The following is a 27480-nucleotide window of genomic DNA, read 5'->3' as shown; positions in this document are numbered from 1 at the left end:
CCCACCAAATTACCTAGATAACCTTCAAATCATCCTGAAAACCTACGAATTTGGCCTGAGATTTAAAGAGAGAATAGCTGGAATGCTACAGTGAGAAGAGTTCACGCTTCTATCAAGGTAGGAAGACGGGGAGAAAGAAATAAAGACACAAAAGGCCTCCAAGGGGAGGGGCCCCGCGAGGAGCCGGGCTGAGGCCGGGGCGAGTGTCCCCAGGACAGGAGAGCCCCGTCCCGGAGACGCAGGAGCTGCACCAACCTTCCCGGGCGGAAAGGGGCTCCAGGGAGGTGGAGCAGGACCCGGGAGGGCGGGGATGCCCTCGGGCTCCCGGGGACACTAACAGGCACCTGCGCCCCGGGAGAGTGCGCCGAGCTCCCTAAGGGCTGCAGCGCGCACGGCGGGACCCGGAGCAGCTCGGAGGGGCACGGGGGCGGCTCCGCGGAGGGGGCTGCGGGGCGGGAGCGAATCCAACAGCGCAGGCCCCGGAGCACAGGGCGCCGGGACACAGCCCAGGATCCGGCCTCCCCCGGGACAGGCAGAGGCCGGGAGGGCCCAGGACAGCGAGGACGCTCCTGCCCCGAGCTGAGCAGATCAGCGGCCCCGCCCCGGAGCCTCCAGGCCCTGCAGACCGAGAGCTCCGTGGTTACCGCGGGGGCTGACTCCAGGGCTGCAGAGCTGGCCCCGCCACTGCGGTTGTTCCTCCTAGGGCCTCATGGGGTAAACAACCCCCACTGAGCCCTGCACCAGGCAGGGGCAGAGCAGCTCCCCCAAGTGCTGACACCTGAGAATCAGCACAATAGGCCCCTCCCCCAGAAGACCAGCTAGACGGACCAGTTCCAGGGTAAGTCAAGGGACTTAAAGTATACAGAATCAGAGGATACTCCCTCGTGGGTTTTTGTTTTGTTTTAATTTGGAATTTTGTTTGCTTCCCCGCCCCCTTTTTTTCTTTTTTTCCATCTTTTTTTTTTCTTTTTGCTTTTTCTTTTCTTCTTTCTCTTCTCTCTTTTTCTACTTTTCCCAATACAAGTTGTTTTTGGCCACTCTGCACTGAGCAAAATGACTAGAAGGAAAACTTCACCTAAAAAGAAAGAATCAGAAACATTACTCTCTCCCACAGAGTTACAAACTCTGGATTACAATTCAATGTCAGAAAGCCAATTCAGAAACACTATTACACAGCTACTGGTGGCTCGAGAAAAAAAGCATAAAGAACTCAAGAGACTCCATAACTGCAGAATTTAGATCTAATCAGGTAGAAATGAAAAATCAATTAAATGAGATGAAATCCAAACTAGAGGTCCTAACAATGAGGGTTAATGAGGTGGAAGAACGAGTGAGTGACATAGAAGACAAGTTGATGGCAAAGAGGGAAACTGAGGAAAAAATAGACAAACAATTAAAAGATCATTAGGACATATTAAGGGAAATCTAGTGACAGCCTGAGGAAGAAAAATCAACACTTAACTGGGGTTCCTGAGGGCGCCGAAAGGGTCAGAGGGCCAGAATATGTATTTGAACAAATCATAGCTGAAAACTTTCCTAATCTGGGAAGGGAAACAGGCATTCAGATCCAGGAAATAGAGAGATCCCCCCTTAAAATCATAAAAACCGTTGAACATTTCCACATCTAATAGTTAAGCTTGCAAATTCCAAACATAAAGAGAAGATCCTTAAAGCAGCAAGAGACAAGAAATCCCTGACTTTTATGGGGAGGACTATTAGGGTAACAGCAGACCTCTCCACAGAGACCTGGCAGGCCGGAAAGGGCTGGCAGGATGTATTCAGGGTCCTAAATGAGAAGAACATGCAACCAAGAATACTTTATCCAGGGATCCCTGGGTGGTGCAGCGGTTTGGCGCCTGCCTTTGGCCCAGGGCGCAATCCTGGAGATCCGGATTCGAATCCCACGTCAGGCTCCCGGTGCATGGAGCCTGCTTCTCCCTCTGCCTGTGTCTCTGCCTCTCTCTCTCTCTCTCACTGTGTGCCTATCATGAATAAATAAAAATTAAAAAAAAAAACAATGCATATTATTAAAAAAAAAAAAAAGGAATACTTTATCCAGCAAGGCTCTCATTCAAAATGGAAGGAGAGATAAAGAGCTTCCAAACAGGCAAAAACTGAAAAAATATGTGACCTCCACACCAGCTCTGCAAGAAATTTTAAGGGGGACTCCTAAAATTCCCCTTTAAGAAGAAGTCCAGGGAACAATCCACAAAAACAAGGACTGAATAGGTATCATGATGACACTAAACTCATATCTCTCAATAGTAACTATGAACATGAACGGGCTTAATGACCCCATCAAAAGGCGCAGGGTTTCAGACTGGATAAAAAAGCAGGACCCATCTATTTGCTGTCTACAAGAGACTCATTTTAGACAGAAGGACACCTACAGCCTGAAAATAAAAGGTTGGAGAACCATTTACCATCCAAATGGTCCTCAAGAGAAACCAGGGGTAGCCATCCTTGTATCAGATAAACTAAAATTTACTCCGAAGACTGTAGTGAGGGATGAAGAGGGACACTATCTCATACTTAAAGGATCTATCCAACAAGAGGACTTAACAATCCTCAATATATATGCCCCGAATGTGGGAGCTGCCAAATATTTAAACCAATTAATAACCAAAGTGAAGAAATACTTAGATAATAATACACTTATACTTGGTGACTTCAATCTAGTGCTTTCTATACTCGATAGGTCTTCTAAGCACAACATCTCCAAAGAAACGAGAGCTTTAAATGATACACTGGACCAGATGGATTTCACAGATATCTACAGAACTTCACATCCAAACTCAACTGGATACACATTCTTCTCAAGTGCACATGGAACTTTCTCCAGAATAGACCACATACTGGGTCACAAATCGGGTTTGAACTGATACCAAAAGACTGGGATCGTCCAGTGCATATTCTCAGACCATAATGCCTTGAAATTAGAACTAAATCCCAACAAGAAGTTTGGAAGGACCTCAAACACGTGGAGGTTAAGGACCATCCTGCTAAAAGATGAAAGGGTCAACCAGAAAATTAAGGAAGAATTAAAAAGATTCATGGAAACTAATGAGAATGAAGATACAACCGTTCAAAATCTTTGGGATGCAACAAAAGCAGTCCTACGGGGGAAATACATCGCAATACAAGCATCCATTCAAAAACTGGAAAGAACTCAAATACAAAAGCTAACCTTACACCTAAAGGAGCTAGAGAAAAAACAGCAAATAGATCTTACACCCAGCAGAAGAAGAGAGTTAATAAAGATTCGAGCAGAACTGAACGAAATCGAGACCAGAAGAACTGTGGAACAGATAAACAGAACCAGGAGTTGGTTCTTTGAAAGAATTAATAAGATAGTTAAACCATTAGCCAACCTTATGAAAAAGAAGAGAGAGGAGACTCAAATTAATAAAATCATGAATGAGAAGGGAGAGATCACTACCAACACCAAGGAAATACAAACGCTTTTAAAAACATATTATGAACAGCTATAGGCCAATAAATTAGGCAATCTAGAAGAAATGGACGCATTCCTGGAAAGCCACAAACTACCAAAACTAGAACAGGAAGAAACAGAAAACCTGAACAGGCCAATAACCAGGGAGGAAATTGAAGCAGTCATCAAAAACCTCCCAAGACACAAGAGTCCAGGGCCAGATGGCTTCCCAGGGGAATTCTATCAAATGTTTAAAGAAGAAACCATACTTATTCTACTAAAGCTGTTTGGAAAGATAGAAAGAGATGGAGTACTTCCAAATTCGTTCTATGAGGCCAGCATCACCTTAATTCCAAAACCAGACAAAGACCCCACCAAAAAGGAGAATTATAGACCAATATCCCTGAAGAACATAGATGCAAAAATTCTCAACAAGATACTGGCCAATATGATCCAACAGTACTTTAAGAAAATTATTCACCATGACCAAGTAGGATTTATCCCCGGGACACAAGGCTGGTTCAACACTCGTAAAACAATCAATGTGATTCATCATATCAGCAAGAGAAAAACCAGGAACCAATGATCCTCTCATTAGATTCAGAGAAAGCATTTGACAAAATACAGCATCCATTCCTGATCAAAACTCTTCAGAGTGTAGGGATAGAGGGAACATTCCTCGACGTCTTAAAAGCCATATACGAAAAGCCCACAGCAAATATCATTCTCAATGGGGAAGCACTGGGAGCCTTTCCACTAAGATCAGGAACAAGACAGGGATGTCCACTCTCACCACTGCTATTCAACATAGTACTGGAAGTCCTAGCCTCAGCAATCAGACAACAAAAAGATATTAAAGGCATTCAAATCGGCAAAGAAGAAGTCAAACTCTCCCTCTTACCAGATGACATGATACTGTACATAAAAAAAACAAAACACTGCACAAAGTCAATGCCCAGAAATCAGTGGCATTTCTATACACTAACAATGAGTCTGAAGAAAGAGAAATTAAGGAGTCAATCCCATTTACAATTGCACCCAAAAGCATAAGATACCTAGGAATAAACCTAACCAAAGAGGTAAAGGATCTATACCCTAAAAACTATAGAACACTTCTGAAAGAAATTGGGGAAGACACAAAGAGATGGAAATATTCCATGCTAATGGATTCGCAGAATTAATATTGTGAAAATGTCAATGTTATCCAGGGCAATTTACACGCTTAATGCAATCCCTAGCAAAATACCATGGACTTTCTTCAGAGAGTTAGAACAAATTATTTTAAGATTTGTGTGGAATCAGAAAGACCCCGAATACCCAGGGGAATTTTAACAATGAAAACCATATCTGGGGGCATCACAATGCCAGATTTCAGGTTGTACTACAAAGCTGTGGTCATCAAGACAGTGTGGTACTGGCACAAAAACTGACACACAGATCAGTGGAACAGAATAGAGAATCCAGACGTGGATCCTCAACTTTATTTTTTTTATTTTATTTTTTATTGGTGTTCAATTTGCCAACATATAGAATAACACCCAGTGCTCATGGCATCAAGTGCCCCCCTCAGTGCCCGTCACCCAGTCACCCACACCCCCTGCCCACCTCCTCTTCCCCCACCCCTAGTTCATTTCCCAAAGTTAGGAGTCTCTCATGTTCCGTCTCCGTTTCTGATATTTCCCACTCATTGGTTCAACTAATACTCAACAAAGCAGGAAAGACTGCCCACTGCAAAAAAAGACAGTCTCTTAAATATATGGTGTTGGACATCCACATGCAGAAGAATGAAACTAGACCATTCTCTTACACCATACACAAATATAAACACAAAATGAATGAAAGATCTTGATGTGAGACAAGATTCTATCAAAATCCTGTGAGAACACAGGCAACACCCTTTTTGAACTTGGCCATAGTAACTTGCAAGAGACATCCATGAAAGCAAGAGAAACAAAAGCAAAAATGAACTATTGGGACTTCATCAAGATAAGAAGCTTTTGAACAGCAAAATTAACAGTCAACAAAGCTAATATACAACCTACAGAATGGGAGAAGATATTTGCAAATGACGTATCAGATAAAGGGCTAGTATCCAAGATTTATAAAGAACTTATTAAACTCAACACCAAAGAAACAAACAATCCAATCATGAAATGGGCAAAAGACATGAAGAGAAATCTCACAGAGGAAGACATAGACATGGCCAACACGCACATGAGAAAATGCTCCACATCACTTGCCATCAGGGAAATACAAATCAAAACCACAATGAGATACCACCTCACACCAGTGAGAATGGGGAACATTAACAAGGCAGGAAACCACAAATGTTGGAGAGGATGTAGAGAAAAGGGGAACCCTCTTGCACTGTTGGTGGGAATGTGAAATGGTGCAGCCACTCTGGGAAACTGTGTGGAGGTTCCTCAAAGAGTTAAAAATAGACCTGCCCTACGACCCAGCAATTGCACTGCTGGGGATTTACCCCAAAGATGCACATGGAATGAAACGCCGGGACACCTGCACCCCGATGTCCACAATAGCAGCAATGTCCACAGTAGCCAAACCGTGGAAGGACCTCGGTGTCCATCAAAAGATGAATGGATAAAGAAGATGTGGTTTATGTATACAATGGAATATTACTCAGCCTTTAGAAATGACAAATACCCACCGTTTGCTTCAACGTGGATGGAACTGGAGGGTATTATGCTGAGTGAAGTAAGTCAATCGGAGAAGAACAAACATTATATGGTCTCATTCATTTGAGGAATATAAATAATAGTGAAAGGGAATAGAAGGGAAGGGAGAAGAAATGGGTAGGAAATATCAGAAAGGGAGACAGAACATGGAAGACGCCTAACTCTGGGAAATGAACTAGGGGTGGTGGAAGTGGAGTTGGGCGGGTGGTGTGGGTGAATGGGTGACAGGCACTGAGGGGCTCTTGATGGGATGAGCACTGGGTGTTATTCTGTATGTTGGCAAATTGAACACCAATAAAAAATAAATTTATTTTTAAAAATAAAAAATAAAGTGTAAAAACGAACAATAAATAAATAAATACTAAAAAGTTTTTGCTCAGTGAGGGAAACCATCAACAAAACAAAAAGGCAACTGAATGGGAGAAGATATTTGCAAATGACATATTCAATTAGGATTAATATCCAAAATATATAAGGAACTTATACAACTCAACACCAAAGAAATAAATAATTCAATGAAAAAAATGGGCAGAAAACCTAAATTGTTTTTCCAGAGAGATCCAGAATGGCCAACAGATACATGAAAAGATGCCCAACATCACTCATTATCAGGGAAATGCAAATCAAAACTATAATGAGGTATCACCTCATACCTGTCAGATGGCTAAAATCAACAACACAAGAAACAACAACTGTTGGTGAGGGTGTGGAGAAAGCGGAACCTTCTTGCACTGTTGGTGGGACTACAAACTGGTGCAGCCACTCTGGAAAACAGGCTGCCCCAGGCTGGGTGGTTTAGTGCCACCTTCAGCCCAAGGCATGATCCTGGACCCAGGATCAGGTCCCATGTCAGGCTCCCTGCATGGAGCCTGCTTCTCCCTCTGCCTGTGCCTCTGCCTCTCTCTGTGTGTGTCTCTCATGATTAAATAAATAAAATCTTAAAAAAAAAAAAAAGAGGGATCCCTGGGTGGCGCAGCGGTTTGGCGCCTGCCTTTGGCCCAGGGCGCGATCCTGGAGACCCGGGACCGAATCCCATGTCGGGCTCCCGGTGCATGGAGCCTGCTTCTCCCTCTGCCTATGTCTCTGCCTCTCTCTCTCTCTCTCTCTCTCTCTCTCTCTCTGTGACTATCATAAATAAATTTTAAAAAAAAAGAATTCCTATAAATCAAAAAGAAAAAACTACCCGATAGAAAAATAAGCAAAAGACATAATAAGAATTTCATAACAAAAGAAACACAGAAGCCAAATAAACGTATATAAAGAATTTCAACCTCTTTAATCATTAGGAACACAGAAATCAAGATCATATTGAGATATCATTTTACCCCCATTAGATTGGTAAAAAAAGTGAAGAAGTCTGATAATAATGTGTATTAGGGGGCACCTGGGTGGATCAGTGGTTGAGCCTCTCCCCTTAGCTCAGGTCATGATCCAAGGGTCCTGGGATCAAGTCCCACATCAGGCTCCCAGTAGGGAGCCTGCTTCTCCCTCTTTCTGTGTCTCTGTCTCTGTTTGTGTGTGTGTCTCTCATGAATAAATATATAAAATCTTTTAAAAATACATATCTATATTCATACTGTGTGTTAGGTTACAGAGTGAGGAACTTCTGTGTTACTTCAGCCATTGGTAAACAATTTCGCACCATCTGATAATGCTGAGACCTCTTTATAGTACTCAATACTTTTAAAAAAGCAAAATTAAATGACATATTATTTAGGAATAATACATATTTAATACAATAATTTTAAACAAGGAAATAATAAACACAGATTTCAGGATGATGCCCCCTCTGGGTAGGCTGAGGGTTAAGAAGGGAAGCATGTAGCTTTAGGGTATTTCAGGACATGAGCTGTGAGGGACAGTCACAGGAAAGTATTATATTGTCATCATGCTCCATTGCATGTATATGTTTCATTTTGTATATTAAATATTACATGGTAAATCTGCCTTTTCTTTAAAAAGAAAAATAGCTGCGGAAGGGGATTAGATCCCATAAGGCAGAGGGACTTGAGACATGTCCAGTTTTCCAGAGCCCCAAAGTGGTGTCAAAAGTCCTATATGTTCCCAATGAAGCAAGAAAGGCAGTGGAGAGGTTGAGGCAAAGAGAAAGAGCCCAGAGAGCCCTTGCAATCAAGACAAGGCAGAGACACAAATGACCTGTGTGGAGAGATGACCACCACTAGGCAGGACAGATGACCACCACTAGGCAGCACATCCCAATAAAAACCAGTGTGGACACCAGTGTATGTCCACCCAATCTAACAGCATCCACATGATGATGATGATGATAGACAGATGATAGGTACAAATATGCATGATAGATGATTGATAGATGATGATGATAGATGATAGATAGATAGATAGATAGATAGATAGATAGATAGATAGATAATGGGAGATAGAAAAAAAGAAACAAAACCTCCCCTACAGTGGGCCTGGCTTCTTGCCTCAGACTGCTCCTACCTCCTTGCTGTCCCCTCCCAACAATGGATGGTGCCCCTAGGATGTACTAAGGAGGCACCATTGCATTCACCCATCTGTGACAAACATGGTGGTTTCTAGAGCTCCCTTTTCTATTTTATGCAGTTCAGCAAATCTGGTGAGCATCAGCAACTTCCTCTCTGGGGGGTGATGCAGCAGTGTAGAACCAGGCAATGGAGCAGGAAGAGCCCAGGTTCCGGCCCACCAGATGATCGAGATTTAAGTCTCACTTCTGCTACTGCTGGCATTGTCTGCTTGGCAAATGGAGAAAAACTCCATTTCTCTCTCTGGGCCTCAGTCTCTTCACTGTTAAATCAATAACGCCCTTGAAAAAGATTAAACAGGCGAAGTGTCTGTCCATAGGAGGTGCTCACTAAAAGGGCTCAAGAGCTGCCACTCCACAACCAGGTCAAAATATATAAGGGCCACAATATATAAGAATCAAAGTTCTCTCTCTGTAATGGCTGAGCCTTCTGTTTCCCCTTGGGAGAAAGTCCACCACATAAGAAGAAAGTTAGCTCTATATAACAAGTTATGTCCCCTCCCCTCCCTCTCCTTGTCCCTGTGGGGTTGAGGAGGGGGTCCCAGAAAGAAGAGCTCTAAAGAAGAAGCTGGTCAGAGTCACACATCCAGATGGATCCAGAGACAAAAGACTGTGCCTGAACCAAGTGTGGCCAAGTCCAAGATCCTGCAAGGGTGGGCCAAGAGGATGGCCAAGAGGATGGGGGGCCAGGTTGAGGCAACCCTCAAGTCAGCAGGAGACCTCTGCTTGTGCTGGGAGAAAAGAAGGGCCCCAAGAGATCACAGGAAGCTGCATTATTTGGGGTGAGGAGACATCCTAGTTCCCTTCAACCAGCCATCCATGTAACCAAAATCCCATTCCTCTTCTGGACACGTAGCAGGATTGCATCTCCAAGTCCCTGGCAGTTCAGCACAGCAGTGTGACCTGCTTCAGCTAACAGAATGTAGGTGGACATGATGAAGTGATGCTTTTGGCAGAGGCATTGAAGGGTACAATCTCATCTGCATTTGCTTGATCTCATCCACCCCTGACATTGCAGACATGAGCCCAGAACTATGTGAGGACACCTGGGAGCAGCAGCCAGAAACACTATTGTAATTTTAAGCTTGATATTTTGAGGTTCTGTCACTGCAGTATAACATGGACTCTAGCTAACATCGCCTTCTCTCCATAAACATGGGGCAAGGCTTGATAGCATGCTTCCTCTTCAAGGATAGGATGCCTCCTCTAGGAGGGAAGGAAAATCAGAGCCCTAAGGTTTCTATAAAACAAGTTTAACATTCTTTAAACTCTCCCCGAACCTGAAATTAAAATATTTATTACAATGAACTAGTTGCTTTCAATTTCAAAAAACTCATAATACCTAATTTAAGACCCACACAGGTAACTATTTCTTGTGAACTGTGTGGATCTACCCTTAGCAGAGTCTGGGTTTAACCAATGACATAAGAACCTTTAGCAATCATATCAATAATTGTGATGCTGAGGTTACACCACTCAGGAAATGCCTTAGGCTTTTGCTCCTCTGCACCTGGCCTCCCTGCAGACCTTATGCCAGAGGAGCCATATGTCATACTAAATTTTGTTCAATCAGACACTGCAGAAACCTGTTTTGATATGTTGGAGTTGAGGGAAGAAATTGACATTCTAACAGAAGAGTGAGAATTTCTACACACCTTTGCCTACCTTTCTGTCACCTTGTGATGACCAATATGGCTAAAAAGTGAGACTTTTGAGACCACATTTCAAACCCTATTTGTATAAAATTGAATTTATGACTAATGAGGAAAATCTCCAAAAGGAAGAAAAAGGTTTCTCTGAGAAGAAATAACAAGTAAGCTTTCTCTTGAGCCATGAGATACAGACAAGAAAATAACTGGTCTCATCCCCATAGACAAGGCCCTGACACTCTTACGCGACTCCCTCAGCACCCACTCTTCTAGGGCACCTGTACCCTCCATACCCCCACCCTTGTGGGGTCTCAGATGCCTCCATACTCCCCCTTCTGGGGGCCCTGAATGCCCCCTGAGTCCCTGCAAAAGGTGATCTCCGGGCAAGGCCACCCCCCAAGCAGGGGGTTCCTCAGGACACAGCAGACCAGAGTCAACCAGTCAGCTCCTCCCACTCCACCTGCTGGCTCCTCTGGCACCTTCCCAAATGTAAAACACATTTTCTTTTCCTGCTGAAAGGCCTCCTCAGGTGGGGCAATGACAGAATTTTCCAGTGAAAACAAAGCTCTTAACTGTAGCACACCTGCATGTGCCCGGCAATCATCAATAAAGGGACCAAAGGATAGGGCATGGAGTCCTCAATGCTCACTTCACAGTGAGATGCTTGGAAATCAGACCCAAGACATGGGAAAGACAGTGTCCTGGTCACATTGCTTGAGTCCACAGAAACAGCCATGTCTGAGACTAGAAGCCACTCTGAAGCATTCCCGCTTATTTTCAAAACCAGTTTGAGTAAATGTTCCCTGGGATGTAGAGCCAAGAATGGTTAAGCATTTACCCAGCAAATCATTCATTGATATTGTCTCCACCCAGTGAACTGCCTACTAGCACAGCGTCCACACAGCGAACCACCAACCAGCACAGGGTCCACCTAGTAAACCACTGACTGACATAGAGTTCATCCAGAAAATCACCAAGCTGACTTATTTAGTTTCTAGCTTGTCAAGCACTGCTGTTCAGAACCACATTTCGTATATAAAAAACAGGGGCCCAAGGCAGAATAGAGCTGGTCCTTCCCTGTGACTGTGCTCCTTCCCTTGAAGGGCTCTTACCCCATCCCCCTACTGAACCAACATGACCAGGATCACTGATCTGAGGGATGGTGCCCCACACTCCTATTGCAGGATTGACATCTGGGCCCTCCCTGCTGCCCCCATATCCCCAGCCATGGCAACTCGTTCCTCTCCTCCTCTCTCTCCTCTTCCCATTTCACTTGCAGTTCCTCCTAGTCTCATTTCTAGAAAGAGAACTTGGGCCTCCTTCTTCCTCCTTCTTTCTGGTCACTTTGGGTTCTTTCTTGGTATCATCCAGCACCCTGGAAAGTAAACTGCCCCCTCGCTAAGAACTCAGAGGTGTGGTCAATCCAATCTGTGGCTCTACTCTGAACAAAACCCAGGTGTGCTACTGTCTGTTACCCACTCTGCCAGGAGCCAAAGGGCAAGGCCACCTCCCATCTCCAGAGCAGCCTGCCCTTTCCCATATCAACCACCACAGCTCCAGGCAGCCAGATGAGTGAGCACGGAGTGAGCTTTGACTCTCCCCTCCTCAGGCCCACATGCAGTCCAGAAGGGCATCCAGGTCTCTGCCTCCAAAGGGACACAGATTCCAAGCACTCATCACCACCCACCTTGCCAGCTCTTGGCCTCACCCCATCCCTCTCTGCATCCCTGCTCACCCACCACACCATTGCTTGTCAGGTTTTTTTCTTGGCTAGACACCCAGAGTGAGCTTAAATGAAAGTCAGCTCATAGATATCTTCTTCACTGTGCTGCCTCTGGACTTCCTATGTCACTAAAAGTAAGGGCTGAAGTCCTTGCAGTGTCCCAGGCCTGATTAATTCTGATCTTGCCCTCTATTACCCCCTTCAGGGCCTTTGCATGTGCTGCGCCCTCGGCCTGGAACCCTCCTCTCCAACTCGCTTCCTCTTTCACCTTCTTCAGGCTTCTGCTCAAGCAACTTCTCTGGTTGCCTATTTCTAGTTACAAATCTCCCATTTGACACCCCACCCTTCAACTTCTATTTTGCTTCTTAGTTACTGTGCCTCATGTCACCTATTCTACATTTTTTTATCTTGTTTGTTTCTCCCAGAATGTAGGCTCCTGGAGGGCAGAGGTTTCTGTTTTGATCATTGCTAAATTTCTAGTCCCTAGAACACTGAGGAGCACATGGTTGACCCTCAGTGTGTATTTGGGGGATGTGGAAAAACAGCCAGGTCCAGAGACCAGGTAGATGAGGTAACATCAGTACAAGCCCCACCAGTGTCCAAGGTAGACGGGCTATGGGTGGATCAAATGATGTAGCAGGGAGTGAGGAGAGGAAGAAGAAGGGGAGCAGCACTTCATGAAGCACTTTAAACATGTTATCTTAATCTTTACAACACTGCTAAAAAAGCAGAGGTCATAATCAGAATTGTACAAAGTGAAAAAAGCCAAGCCCAGCTCAGATAGCTCTCAGCCAGGTCACCTTACCCCCCCAAACTTTGCCTACAGCAGACTATAAAAATGCACTAATTTTATTCCACCTGCTCTTATTTAGAAAACTGGTCATCTGTGAAGGAATACTGAGTCTTTTTAAGTGATCATTATGCAGACCGTGACCCTGGTTCAAAACCAGGAAGCCTGTGCTGGAGACAGAATGCTGATGGGGCATAGTCACAGGGCTGGGGTCCAGCCAACCCAATCATTCCTGGCTCCCCTGCAAGACAAGGGGTGCCTATGTGCCTCCCAGGGCTGTCCCAGGACTCAATAGGAATGTGCCTGGAAAAGGAAATGAGGCCAGGCATTCCCCCCTCCTCACCTGTCACCCACAAGTCAGCACAAGAAGTCAGACTACAGGCACAACCTCACCTTGCAAGCTGAAATGTCCCTGCAAATTCACTGTCCAAAGCACTCCTTAGCAAAGGCCTCCATTCAGTCCATGATATCCTAGCCCAGATCCCCAAATGCATGTCCTTTGCATGCAAAATACAATTATTCCATCCCAACGGCCCCCCAAACTCTGAACTCATTCCAGCACCAATTTTGAACTCTAAAGTCCAAAGTCTCATCTAAACATCACCTATTGTAAATAATGCTGCAAACCCCTATGTTTATGGCAGCATCATGTACAATAGCCAAGTTATAGATGCAACCCAAATGTCCATGGAAAGGTGTGAATAGATAAAGAAAATGTAGTGTGTATACACAATGGAATATTACTCAGCCATAAAGAGAATGAAATCTTGCCATTTTTGACAAGGATGGAGCTCCTTGGATTTAGCTCCATGGATGGAGCTAGAGAGTATAAAGACTAAGTGAAATAAGTCAGCCAGAGAAAGAAAAACACCATATGATTTCACTTATATGTGGAATCTAAAAAACAAACCAAACAAAGAAGCAAAAAACAGACTCTTAAATGTGGAGAATAAACTGATAGTTGCCAGGGGGAAGAGAAATGGGGGAATGAGTGGCATAGATAAAACATCTTAAGAGGTACAAAATTCTAGTTATAAAATAAATAAGTCATAGAGATGAAAAGTATAGCATAGGGAATACAGTCAATAAGATGCTAATAATGTTATTTGGTGACAGATGGTGACTACACTTATCATGAGCACTGAGTAATGCATAGAATTGCTTAATCTTGTTATACACCCGAAACTAATATAACACTGTGTTAATTATACTTAAAAATACAAAGAAGGAAGGAAGAGAGAGAGAAGAAGGAAGGAAGAAAGAAGAAAGAAGAAAAGAAAAGAAAAGAAAAGAAAAGAAAAGAAAAGAAAAGAAAAGAAAAGAAAGAGAGAAAGAGAGAGAAAGAAAGAAAGAAAGAAAGAAAGAAAGAAAGAAAGAAAGAAAGAAAAAAAGAAAGAAAGGAGAAAGAAAGAAAGAAAGAAAGAAAGAAAGAAAGAAAGAAAGAGAAAGAAGAAAAGAAAGAAAGAAAGAAAGAAAGAAAGAAAGAAAGAAAGAAAGAAAGAAAGAAAAAGAAAGAGGAGGAAAGGAGGGGGGAGGAAGGAGGGAGGGAAGGAGGGAGGAAAGAAGGAAGGGAGGGATGGAAGAAAGAAGTGATTATCACCTAAATCATGTGTGGGTAAGACTCTGGATACAGACTATCCTGAGGCAAAACTCCTCTCTAGCTGTGTGAACTGTGAAACCAGACACATTACATACTTCCAAATGCAGTGGTAGGGCAGGCAGAGGATCCCCTCCTAAAAGGGAGAAACAGGAGATCCCAAACAAGTCCAAAATCTAGCAAGGCCAATTCCATCGCATCTTAAGGCATGAGAACAATCCTCTTTGGTTTGACACCCTGCCTCCAGACTCACTGAAGCAGCAGTGCCCTATGGCTGAAGCAGCCTCTTCCCAAGACTCCACAGCAGTCCCAAGGCTTCAGTCAGAGACCACCTGACCTATTAGAACTAAAGAAATGGCCCTGATAGTCTCCAAAGTACCTTTGGCGCCTTCCCTTTTCTTGAAGGATGGCTCACATTGGCAGCCAAGTAGCAACCTGGTCAGGTCCTGTATGATCTAGGCCTTCTTTCATTCTGTCTCTATTTCTCTGTCCCCTCTAGCCCAAATGGGCAATGCCTCAGCTAGTATGATGCCATCTCCTTGTTTCTGCCATGATGATTGATTAAGCCTATGAGTAGCACCTGTCCCATGACCCATTTATCAGAAGGTTGTTCAGTCACAACCTCAGTGTCCTCTGAAGAACAAGCCTGCTTGTTGTTTGCAATATGGATAGACTGAGAAATTTCCAAATCTTCAAGTTCTGGTTCCATTTTGCTTCACAATCCCATCTTTAATTCTTCTTTCTCCTTTTACATTTTACTATAAGCAGTTGGGAGACACCAGGCCACACCTTTAACACTTTAGAAATCTGCTCAGCTACATATCCTATTTTATTACTCACTAGTTCTACCTTCCACAAAATGCTAGAAAATAGTGCAACCAATTTATTGGCAGCTTTATAATTAGGGTCACCTTTCCTCCAATTTCCAATAACATGCTCCTCATTTCCATCTGTGCATCACCCGAATCACCCTTGACATCCATATTTCTAGAATGCACCTCAAAACTCTTCCAGCCTCTATTCATCACCCCATCCCAAAACTACTTGCATGTGTTCTGGTGTTTGTTACAGTGGCACATCACTTCCCAGTACCAAAATCTATACTTTTCAGTTTGGACTGCTATAATAAAATGCTATAGACTGAGTGGCTTAAACAATAGAAAGTTGTTTTCTTAAAGCTCTGGAGGCTGGAAGTCTGAGATCAGGTTGCCAGCGTGGTTGAGTTCTGGTTAGTGCCCTCTTCCTGGCTGGCAGGCAGCACCTTCTCACTGTGTCCTCACATGGCAGAGAGAGACAGCAAGCTCTCTGGTGTCTTTTTATAAGGACACTAATCCCATCATGGAGGCTTCATCCTCATGACCTCATCTAACCCTAATGCCTGTCAAAGGTCCTACCTCCAAATACTATCACACTGAGGGTTAGAGCTTCAGCATATGACCCGCAGGGCGGGGGGCACAATTCGGCCTGACCTGGGAGTGGCCTGTGACACTGAAGTGACATTGGCCCTGGGCCCTGAAACAAGTAATCCTTGATCCTTGGCATGGAGAAGGGTTGATGGCACCAGACCCTGTGTCCTCCTCTATGCCTATCCCCTCTCACTGTCAGTAGAGATGACAAGATGTGGGTACTCCAAGAACACACCAGTGGGAGCTCACTGCAGGAAACAGAGCCTTCCTTTAGACTAAAGTTGTCCAGAGGTGTGGCTCAGAGAAAAGCAGCAGCCCCCTGCCTTAAGCCCTCACTTCACCTTCAGATCCCACTGACAGCCCACTTAGCCCCACTTCACCTTCAGATCCCACTGACAGCCCACTTAGCCACTCACTTCACCTTCAGATCCCACTGACAGCCCACTTAGCCACTCACTTCACCTTCAGATCCCACTGACAGCCCACTTAGATTCACCTGGTGTTCCCAGGGAACACAGCCTCTCCCACTCTGCATCCCCAGCATTTTGTGTGGAATTAGGCAGACAGTGCAGGGGGCAATGGCCGCCCACAGGCTCCCATCCTCTCTCTCAGTGGGCACCAGTCCCATCAATGGGATGATGTGGGCTCTAACTGCAGCACCACCTGCTCTGTTTCTCTGAAGTTAGCCTCTAGGCCCTGTCCCAAAACTATTTTCTTTTCTCTCTGCTATTCCTTTATCTTCTCTGCCTCCTGGATAAGGGTCCCTTCATTTACACTACAGAAAGAAATAGGAGCAGGTCTTGCCCTCAGAGAGGATTCCTAGGGTATTTGGGGTCCATCCCAGGGCATTACTTCTATGGAGAGAAAATGGGAGAAAGGAAGGATGCATGGGCATGTAGGAGATGAGAAAGAGGTCCTAGAAAGGTAGGGAAAGAAGAATGGAGGCAAGGAGGACAGGGAGAGATGAGGAAGGACCAGCTCAGGAGGGCTTCAGCTTCAAGGAGAGGCAGGATATACAAGACAGTGGCCTGGACCTCCTATCCCCCAAGACCCACAGCAGGGGTAGAAGAAGCCTTGTGATCTAGCTGGAAGAGGCTCTGCAGACCCAAAGATATAGTTGGAAAGTCATGGGTCTCTAGAACACACTCTATCTAGTTCTGCAGAATAAGAGGGGGCCTGTTCTGGACCTGGGTCCTCTTAGATGTCATGGTGGACTCACTCTGGACTTGAAGCATAAATCCTGCACCAACCAGGAACAGGGACTGTGTGCAGCAAGGCACAGGACTGGAACAAAATCTCCAACCCCTTTGTCACAACAGGTACTCCAAAAATGTGCTGAATTAATGTATGAAGGAATAAATGAAGTAAAACAACTCAAGAAAACACATGGAAAATTTAACAATATTTGTTCTTTCAATCCATAAGCATGAATATTGTTAAAATGTCTATGCTACCCAGAGCAATCTATACATTTTAATGCAAGCCCTATCAAAATATCATCAACATTTTTCACAGAACTGGAACAAACAACCTTAAAATTTGCATGAAACCAAAAGACATCAAATAGCATGAAGAAAGATGAAAAAGAAAACGAAAGCTGGGGGCATCACAATTCTCGACTTCAAGCTGTATTACAGACCTGTAATCATCAAGATATTATGGCATTGGCAAAAAAACAGACACATAGATCAATGGAACAGAATAGAGAACCCAGAACTGGACCCTCAACTCTATGGTCAACTTATGTCCAACAAAGTGGGAAAGAATATCCAGTGGAAAGAAGACAGTCTCTTCAACAAATGGTGTTGGGAAAATTGGACACCCTCATGCAGAAGAATGAAACTGAACCATTCTCTCACACCATACACAAAAATAAACTCAAAATGAATGAAACATCTAACTGTGAGACAGGAATCCAACAAAATCCTATAGGAGAACACAGGCAGCAACCTCTCTGACCTCAGCCACAGCAAGTTTTTGCTAGACACATCTCCAAAAGCAAGGGAAACAAAGGCAAAATGTTTCCTCATTCTTTTCCTCACCTTGACTTCCTCAAGATAAGCTCTTGCACAGCAAAGGAAACAGTCAACAAAACCAAAAGACAACCTACAGAATAGGAGAAGATATTTCCAAATGTCTTATCAGATAAAGGGCTAATATCCAACATCCAGAAAGAACTTCTCAAACTCAACACCCAAAAAACAACAAATCTGGTCAAGAAATGGGCAGAATATATGAACAGACATTTCCCCAAAGAAGACGTACAAATGGCCAAAAGAAACATGAAAAAATATCCAATATCACTCAGCATTAGGGAAATTCAAATCAGAATTACAATGAGACCACCTCACACCAGTCAGAATGGCTGAAATCAACAACTCACGAAACAATGCAAGTTGGTACAACCACTCTGGAAAATAATATGAGAAAAGTTTAAAATAGGGCTATCCTATGGCCAAGAAATTGCACTACTAGGTATTTAGCCAAAGGATACAAAGGGGTACATGCACCCCAATGTTTATAGCAACAGCTACCACAATAGCCAAACTATGGAAAGAGCCTAGATGTCCATCAACAGATGAATTGATCAAGAAGATGTGGTATATATATATATAATGAAATACTACTCAGCCATAAAAAAGAATGAAATCTTGCCATTTGCAATGATGTGGATGGAACTTAGAGGGTGTTATACTAAGTGAAATAAGTCAATCAGAGAAAGACAAATATATGATTTCACTCATACATGAAAACAAAACAAAACAGAGGGAAATTGGGGAAAAGAGGGAAAAATAAAATAAGAAGAAAACAGGGAGAGAGACAAATCATAAGAGACTCTTAAGCATAGGAAGCAAACAGAGTTGCTGGAGGGGAAGTGGGTGGGGGGAAGGGGTAACTGGGTGATGGGCACTAAAGAGGGCATTTGATATAATGAGCACTGGGTGTTATATGCAACTGATGCATCTGATATATGCAACTGATGAATCACTGAACTCTACCTCTGAAACTAATAGTATACTGTATGTTAATTTAATAAAATAAAATATTTTTAAATCATGCAAAATATGAAGCACTGTACAGATATAATGAGATTTTTTCTCCACCCCGCATAATTCTGTCTTCCTTTCATATTTCTGGAATACAATCCTTAGCCCCAGTTTCCCACTCTTCAAGAAGTTGTCTCATGTCATGTTCAAATGGTCTTCTGCCCCTCTGGACTTGCTCCTCTTAGCTTTTATCTGTAATGTCAATTGTCAGGTGAAATTCCAGGAACCCGGATATCCAGATATCCACTACCAAACCCCACCAGAGGCCTCTGTGTGTGTTGCATTTACCAAGAAGCATCCACCGTGATAACATCAGATAGGTAATCAACTTATCCTTCTCAGGCTCTTACACTGGATTTGCTGAGAATTTTAGAGCACAGTCCTGCAGGGTGGTGATGATGTGCTGGGTAGGTTCTCCAGTTCCAGCCATGGTACTCTCAATCCCATGGCAAATTGTCCCCTATGGTAGGCAGAATGATGGCACCCCCAAAGATGCCAACGTCCTAATCCAGACAACCAGTGACCATGTTACCTTACACAGTAGAAAGCACTTTGCAGTTGTGATTATGTTTAGAATCTTGGGATGGGGGAAACTATCCTGGATTATCCAGGCAGGCCAGGTGCAAGCACAGGATTTTTATAAGATGGAGGTAGAAGAGCAGAACCAGAGGAGAGGTCATGTGATAGAGGCAGAGCTCAGATAGACTGGCCACAAGTCAAGGAATGCAGGCAGCTTCCAGAAGCTAAGAAAGGCAGGGAATCAACTTCTCCCACAGAGACTCCGGAGGGAATATACTGTTAACACCTGATTTTAGCCCATTTTAGACTTCAGGCCTCCAAAATAATAAGATTGTAAATCTATGGTGTTTTATGCTGCTAAAAATAATAGTAATTTGTACAGTAGCCTTAGGAAACAAATACACACCCCATGCTTTTGCTCATTTCGTCAACCAAAATTGTGTTGTCTCACACAAATAAGTGATTATTTGTACTGAGGTCTATTAGACAACTCTCAGAGGCTTACAGCAGGCCATTTTTTTTAATTACAGAGAAATAAATTAAGTCAGCCTCTCTCAAAGGTAATTAGTCATATTCCAGTGTGTTTCTATCTCTGTGAAATTTCATTATGCTGCAATGATACCACATGTTTTTGTATCGGCCTTTTCTCACTTACCACCAAAGCATAAGCATTTCCCTGCTATTCCAAACTCCAGCAAAGTCCATGACTGGTTATAGAGCTCTCATCAAATCTCTCCTTAGCCCTCCTGTGCAACTAACAGATGGTCTCTCCAGCTCTACAGTTCTGACAACACCAGGGGTTTCTGCTGTGAGTTTCTTACTGCTTCTTCAAATGGATTCCTAAAATCAGAATAAACAAATCAAAAATATATAAGTGTTAACCAAGTAAAAAAGTCCTTTCTGTAAACTAGGTCCTGATGTCCACCCTAACTAGGTGTGTCCCCTTTAAACTTGGTAGCATCGTAAAAAGGCCATTATCAAATCCTAGCTAATGGGACTATTTCCCCAAAATGGTATCATTTTTCTTTTATCTGCCTCCAGTAGCTGGGAGATGGAACCCTCAGATCATAGATGTTTTCCTTTAGTTCTGCTTATTTTCACAGCCACTTGTACATGCAAGCCATGAACCCCTAGTTCACAGAGACAAATGAACCACAGACCCATCCTCAGGGAGCCTGTGATCCTCTCAGGAGACAAGACATGTACACATGGAGTGGGACACAAGGAACCATGCTTCATGTCATAGTCCACTCGGTCCATTTGCCCAATGTGTCCTTCCTGACACATGCAGGGAGCAAACTCCTCTGTAAAGACACCTGACCCCTGACAGAGGTGACCCCTCCTCTGACTTCCTGACCCCTGGCAGGACCAACATCTTCTCTGACTTTCTGCCCCCTGAAAGGGCTGACCCCTCCTCTGAGCCTCCATGGAATATTACTCAGCCATAAAAAAGGAAGTCTTGCCATTTGCAACAACATGGATGGAGCGAGAGTGTAAATAAGTGAAATAAGTCACACAGAGAAAGGCAAATACCATATGACTTCACTTACATGTGGAATTTAAGAAACAAAACAAATGAGCATAGGGAGGAATAAAAGAAAAGAAAACCAAGAAACACACTCATAATTACAGAGAACAAACTGATGGTTACCAGAGGGGAGGTGGGGTAGGGGTAGGTGATGAGTGATACAGGTGATGGAGATTAAGGCATGAACTTGTTATGAGCACCAAGTAATGTATAGAATTCTTAAATCACTCAGTTGTACATTTGAAACTAATATAATACTATATATTAACCATACTAGAATTAAAAATTTTTTTAAAGCCTCTCTCAAAAAAAATAAATAAAAGTTTTAAAAAGCCTCTCTCTCCTGTTCTGTCCAAGCTCTGGGCCCTCAGACCAGTAGCACTGGCTCCATCTTGGAGCTGGTGAAAAATGTCAAACCTGGGATCCCTACCCAGAATGGCTGAACCCACATATGCTCTTTGACAAAATCCCTGGGAGATGTGCCGGCACATTTGGTCTGAAGCCACACAGAATACAGTCATTCACAGCTAGCTCTGTAGGTCTCTTGGCTCCTTCACAGTGAAAGAGAAGTGGTTTCTGAAAATCCCAGGACCCTTCTCCCAAGGGTGGCTATAAATGTGGCTGTGCCCATCAAATCCTGCACTCACAAGACAGCCTCTTCTCAGGACATACTCATACAGAGGGAAGATAGCTTGATAGAAAGACTGGATTTCTAGCAACTCAAATGCAGGGGAAATTGACGTCAGAAGACAAAAAAGCTGTCAAGTTTCTTTGTTCCGATGTCTTTAAAAACGTGTTTCATAAAAACAGAGATAACTTAAATAAATTAACATTAGGGAGGAGAGGTTTTGGAAAGACTTAGCCATGTCTCCACAGGAAGGTTCAATGCAATGACAGGCTCCACTCCCAGGGAGGTACTGCTGGTGTTTATGAAACATTTAATTCCAGAGAAGTGAAGGCCAGAAATTTCTAACTTCATAACTATAGGAAATTTGAAGGAAGTCTATTTCTTTTTTTATTAGTTTCAGAGGCAGAATTTAGTGATTCATCAGTTGCATATAACACCAACACCCAGTGCTCACTACATCAAGTGCCCTCCTTAGTATCCATCACCCAATTACCCCATCATCTCACCCACCTCCCCTCCAGCAACCCTAAATTTGTTTCCTATAGTTAAAAGTCTCTTATGGTTTGTCTCCCTCTCTGTTTTTATCATATTTAATTTTCCTTCTCTTCCCCTATGTTATTCTGTTTTGTTTCTTAAAATTCATATATAAGTAAAATCATATGGCATTTGTCTTTCTCTGATTTATTTCACTTAGTATAATACCCTCTAGTTCCTAGGGGAAAGGCTCCCAGTGCTTCCCCATTGAGAATGATATTTGCTGTGGGCTTTTTGTAGATGGCTTTTAAGATGTCAAGGAATGTTGCCTCTATCCCTACACTCTGAAGAGTTTTGATCAGGAATGGATGCTGTATTTTGTCAAATGCTTTCTCTGCATCTAATGAGAGGATCATAAGGTTCTTGCTTTTTCTCTTGCTGATATGATGGTCATCAAGACAGTGTGGTACTGGCACGAAAACAGACACATAGATCAATGGAACAGAATAGAGAATCCAGAAGTGGACCCTCAACTTTATGGTCAACTAATATTCGACAAAGGAGGAAAGACTATCCACTGGAAAAAAGACAGTCTCTTCAATAAATGGTGCTGGGAAAATTGGACATCCACATGCAGCAGAATGAAACTAGACCACTCTCTTTCACCAGACACAAAGATAAACTCAAAATAGATGAAAGACCTAAATGTGAGACAAGATTCCATCAAAACCCTAGAGGAGAACACAGGCAACACCCTTTTTGAACTCGACCACAGTAACTTCTTGCAAGATACATCCACGAAGGCAAAAGAAACAAAAGCAAAAATGAACTATTGGGACTTCATCAAGATAAGAAGCTTTTGCACAGCAAAGGATACAGTCAACAAAACTAAAAGACAACCTACAGAATGGGAGAAGATATTTGCAAATGACGTATCAGATAAAGGGCTAGTTTCCAAGATCTATGAAGAACTTCTTAAACTCAACACCAAAGAAACAGACAATCCAATCATGAAATGGGCAAAAGACATGAACAGAAATCTCACAGAGGAAGACATAGACATGGCCAACATGCACATGAGAAAATGCTCGCATCACTTGCCATCAGGGAAATACAAATCAAAACCACAATGAGATACCACCTCGCACCAGTGAGAATGGGGAAAATTAACAAGTCAGGAAACCACAAATGTTGGAGAGGATGCGGAGAAAAGGGAACCCTCTTGCACTGTTAGTGGGAACATGAACTGGTGCAGCCACTCTGGAAGACTGTGTGGAGGTTCCTCAAAGAGTTAAAACTAGACCTGCCCTACGACCCAGCAATTGCACTGCTGGGGATTTACCCCAAAGATACAGATGCAATGAAACGCCGGGACATCTGCACCCCGATGTTACTTTTTCATGTTTCTTTTGGCCATCTGTATGTTTTCTTTGGAGAAATGTCTGTTCATATCTTCTGCCCATTTCTTGTTGGTTTTGGGGTGTTGAGTTTGACAAGTTCTTCCTGGATGTTGGACATTAGCCCTTTATCTGATAAGACATTTGCAAATATCTTCTCCCATTCAATAAGCATGCAAATTGGCAAAGAATAAGTCAAACTTTCACTTTGCAGATGACATTATTTCTACGTAGAAAATCCAAAAGATTCTAATCCAGAAATTGCCAGACTCATAGGAATTAAGTGGCAGGATATAAAATCAATGCACAGAAGTCAGTTACATTTCTAAACACTGAGGTAGAAGAAAGAGAAATGAAAGAATCAACCCCATTTACAATTATACCGAAAACCACAAGATAGCTAGGAATAAACCTAGCCAAAGAGATAAAAGATCTGTACTCTGAAAACTATAGAACACTTATGAAAAAAACTGAGGAAGACACAAAGAAATGGGAAAACATTCCATGCTTATGGATTGGAAGAACAAATATTGTTAAAATGTCTATGCTACCCAAAGCAATCTACATATTCAACAAAAACCATGTCAAAATACCATCAGCATTTGTCACAGACCTGGAACAAGCAATTCTAAAATTTGTATGGAACCACAAAAAAAATAATAAATAACCAAAGAAATGTTGAAAAAGAAAACCAAAACTGGAGGCATCACAATTCTGGATTTCAAGCTGTATTGCAAAGCTGTAATCATCACGACAGTATGGTACTGGCAAAAAAACAGACAAGAAATCAGTGGAACAGAATAGAGAACCCAGAAATGAACTCTCAACTCTATGGTCAACTAATCTTTGACAAAGCAGGAAAGAATATCCAGTGGAAAAAAGACAGTCTCTTCAACAAATGGTGCTGGGGAAATTGGAAAGCCACATGAAGAAGAATGAAACTGGACCATTTTCTGCAAAGGTAGACTTAAAATGGATTAAAGATGTAACTGTGAGACAGGAATCCATCAACGTCCCAGAGGAGAACACAGGCAGCACCCTTTTTTATCTCAACCATAGCAACTTCATGCTAGGTATGTCTCTAAAGGCAAGAGAAACAAAGGTAAAGATTAACTATTGGGACTTCATCGAGATAAAAAGGTTTTGCACAGCAAAGAAAACAGTCAAAAAAACTGGGAGAAGGTCTATTTCAAAAGATCAGTAGTCAGATTAAATTCGCCAAGAGAAATCATGATGTGATCTTCTAGGAAAAAGAGTTTTAGGGAAGTCAGATTAAAACAGGCTTTTCCTCTGGGTCTGGCTGTGGCTATCACCTGGAAATTCTCACCTGGAAATCCTCAGTAATCCCATCGAGGCCATTTCTCATCATCATTCATTGAAGGGCACCTCAGACAGGAGGAGCCACAGCAGAGCAATTTAAGGGGTGGGACATGTTGGGTTTCAGTCTCTGTCTGTTATCTCACACCAGATGCCACCTTTGGTTTCACTGCACATGTGTCATTGGATTTCCCTCTCTTTTCTCATTTCATTTTTAAAGGTAGGCCTTTAGGATCTTCAGATATGTGCCTAGTATTCACAAAGACTGTAAAAATTATATGCCATGTGTCTTTTCCTCTGCCAAAAGCAAACTTGATTGTGAAAGCATTTACTCAGGTAGAGAGGCCTAACTGCATTTTCCACACTCAACCCTAGAATCATGGTTTTCAGAAGTAGGAAGTCTCCAGAACATCTAGTTCCTTACACAGAATTGGGAGACCTTAAATTCGGGGTTTGTGAAGACCACACCAGGATTTCTTGAAATGATTGAGTCCACATTCTGGAATAAAAACTATGTCGCACAGTGGATAGGGCAAACTTAAACCAATAAGATATAAAGATGCTTAGTGCAGACCTGGGGCCATCTCGTTTAGAGTGACTTCAACAGGGAGACACAGCAAACTGAAGGCACTGCTGACAGTAAGAATGCATGGTCTCTCATAACGAGGTGGCCATGGCTGGCTAGAGTGCAGCCTCCACATGTCCTTGGCTATACCCTCTGCTGATTGTGGTATCACTGTTGAGCTAGGAACAGGCCACATCCAGACATGGAAGCACCAACAATGAGAAAGACTGTCTTCCTTCTCGAGGCTTTTGCTTGGAGCTAAAGAACTTTCCCAGAGCCCCAGCATTTGCCTCCTCGCACCCCACTCCCCCACCCCTGCTCAGGCCTAAACCAGCAAGGTACAAGCCACACAGAGGAGGGTTAGGAAGGGGAAGAAGGGCAGCCCGGCATGGGTGCCATGGCCATGACAGTGACAGTAGGACTTAGGTTTCTACTCATTCAGGAAGGAGAGCAGAGGGGTGGGGAGGAGGGCCCCACAGGCCCCTAGAGCTGGCAGCCACTAGGGTAGTTCAGTGCTGGAGAACAGAGAATCAGCAACTGGGCTGGTGCCACATGTTCCACTGACTTTGGGATCCTGTGGCTGCTTAGACTCCCTGATTTATTTCCTCATCAGTAAAATGAAGGTTTACAAGATAATGTAGGAAAAGTGCTGCTTTATGGTGGGCACTCATTAAAGCATGGTTTAATATCATTATTTTTGCTGCAATTTTGCAACTACCAAGAAGACCCCATTAAAAAAAAAAATCTTTGCCGTTACTCTGATGCTTTAATTAATTTCCTATCTGCTGGTTGGGGCCTCAAAGTTTTCCACAATCTAATCAGGCATGAGACTGGAAATAGAAATCCCTACAGAAGAGCATGCCGTGGCCAACACATGCCCAGAGGGAGATGACAATAAGCACAGGAGCCCAGCCCTTCTCCACCAACAAGCCTGCTTTTGTTCCTACACAGAATGGTATCAAACACTTGCCTGAACACAGATGTTAACCTGGGGGTTAGAGGTAAGACTAATCAGACACAGAGAAAGGAACACTCCAGGATCCTGAAAAGGAAGGATCCAGTGTCAGGGACACTGTCACTGAAGACAAGGTGGACATGTCCCTATCTCTGCTGTTTGTGTACTGGGTTGACCATCGGGCTTGCCCCTGCCCCAGGCTCTCCATCTCTAAGGCTGGACTTAGCCTGTCGTCAGCCCCCTGCACAAGTGATCACTCTTGCCTCTTCATTCTGACCTGTGGGATCCACCAGCTGCAGTCCAGGAATGTCCTGCCTTACCCTGGGCCCACCTGGAGCAGCTCTGAGCCAGGAACTGAGCCCTGGGCTCTTGCCAGGGGCCTTGTGTCTAGGGAGCTTCCTCTCAGCTCCTGTAGAATGACCAGTCCCATATCAGGGGCCACACAGTGACAGCAGAGAACAGGAGGATGGGACCAACCTACCAGCTCCCCAGCCAGCCATATGTCTAGGGCCCCACACCTGTATCTAAATCCTCTGTCAACTTCTACTTGTGTAAATAGAAACTGGCAGTCTCTTCCTGACAGAACCAGTATGAGATTTACATAAAATAGCAATAAAAATGAAGTTCAGCAATGCAAGACACAGTGCAGGAGGGGCCAGGCCCCAAATGGTGCCACCAGCACCAAAACCCTCTTGGGGGTAGGCTGTTCCTGACTCACCTTAAATGCCCTCGGCTCACCGGCATCCACCCACTGGTGCCTGCTTCTTGGCTCTGCCTGGAGGGCTGACACCTCCAGGCTGGTCTATATGGCTCCTGGGTGCTAATCCTTCTGCATTCAGGCTACCCTGCTGGACCTGCTCCCAACAGAGAAGTACCTTCAAACCCCAGGAGGTCACAACATCATGACAGCCTCTGGCTCAGTGGAAAGCACTGTCCTCTTACAGCCCCATTCCTCAGGAAAGGAAAAGCTCACTGAATTTCTATCAGTTCAGTGGGAGTAAAGCAGACTTTTCTCCAGGGCTTTTCAATAAGTCCCATCTTTGTATCCATTCTCACCAATTTATGACTGTGTGTTTCCCACCTGATCCTGCCTTCTCATTGGCTGGCTGACCAAACATTATTTCAGAGCTGGTCTGTGGAGTAGATAGACAATGCAGTCAACATGCAGGCAGTGTGGTCTCTCTCAGCCCTCCCAGGACAGTAACAGCACCTTTTTTAAAAAAAAGATTTTA

The 27480-nt window shown here is 43.5% G+C and overlaps 1 long non-coding RNA gene across 8 annotated transcripts in view; it reads right to left on the bottom strand.

Moving 5' to 3' along the window:
• The window catches only part of LOC144291609 (uncharacterized), a 151199-nt gene that overhangs the window by 74693 nt on the left and 49026 nt on the right, over positions 1–27480 (bottom strand). For all 8 annotated transcript variants that reach the window (XR_013358952.1, XR_013358955.1, XR_013358950.1 and 5 more), the window contains one exon: positions 20040–20224. This is a non-coding gene — a long non-coding RNA (uncharacterized LOC144291609). The remainder of the gene's footprint in view (positions 1–20039; positions 20225–27480) is intronic.

Source organism: Canis aureus, chromosome 20 (genome assembly GCF_053574225.1).
Source record: "Canis aureus isolate CA01 chromosome 20, VMU_Caureus_v.1.0, whole genome shotgun sequence".
Lineage (NCBI taxonomy): Eukaryota > Metazoa > Chordata > Mammalia > Carnivora > Canidae > Canis > Canis aureus.
The sequence above is the reverse complement of the archived record's forward strand: the minus strand, read 5'-3'. Positions and strand labels throughout refer to the sequence as shown.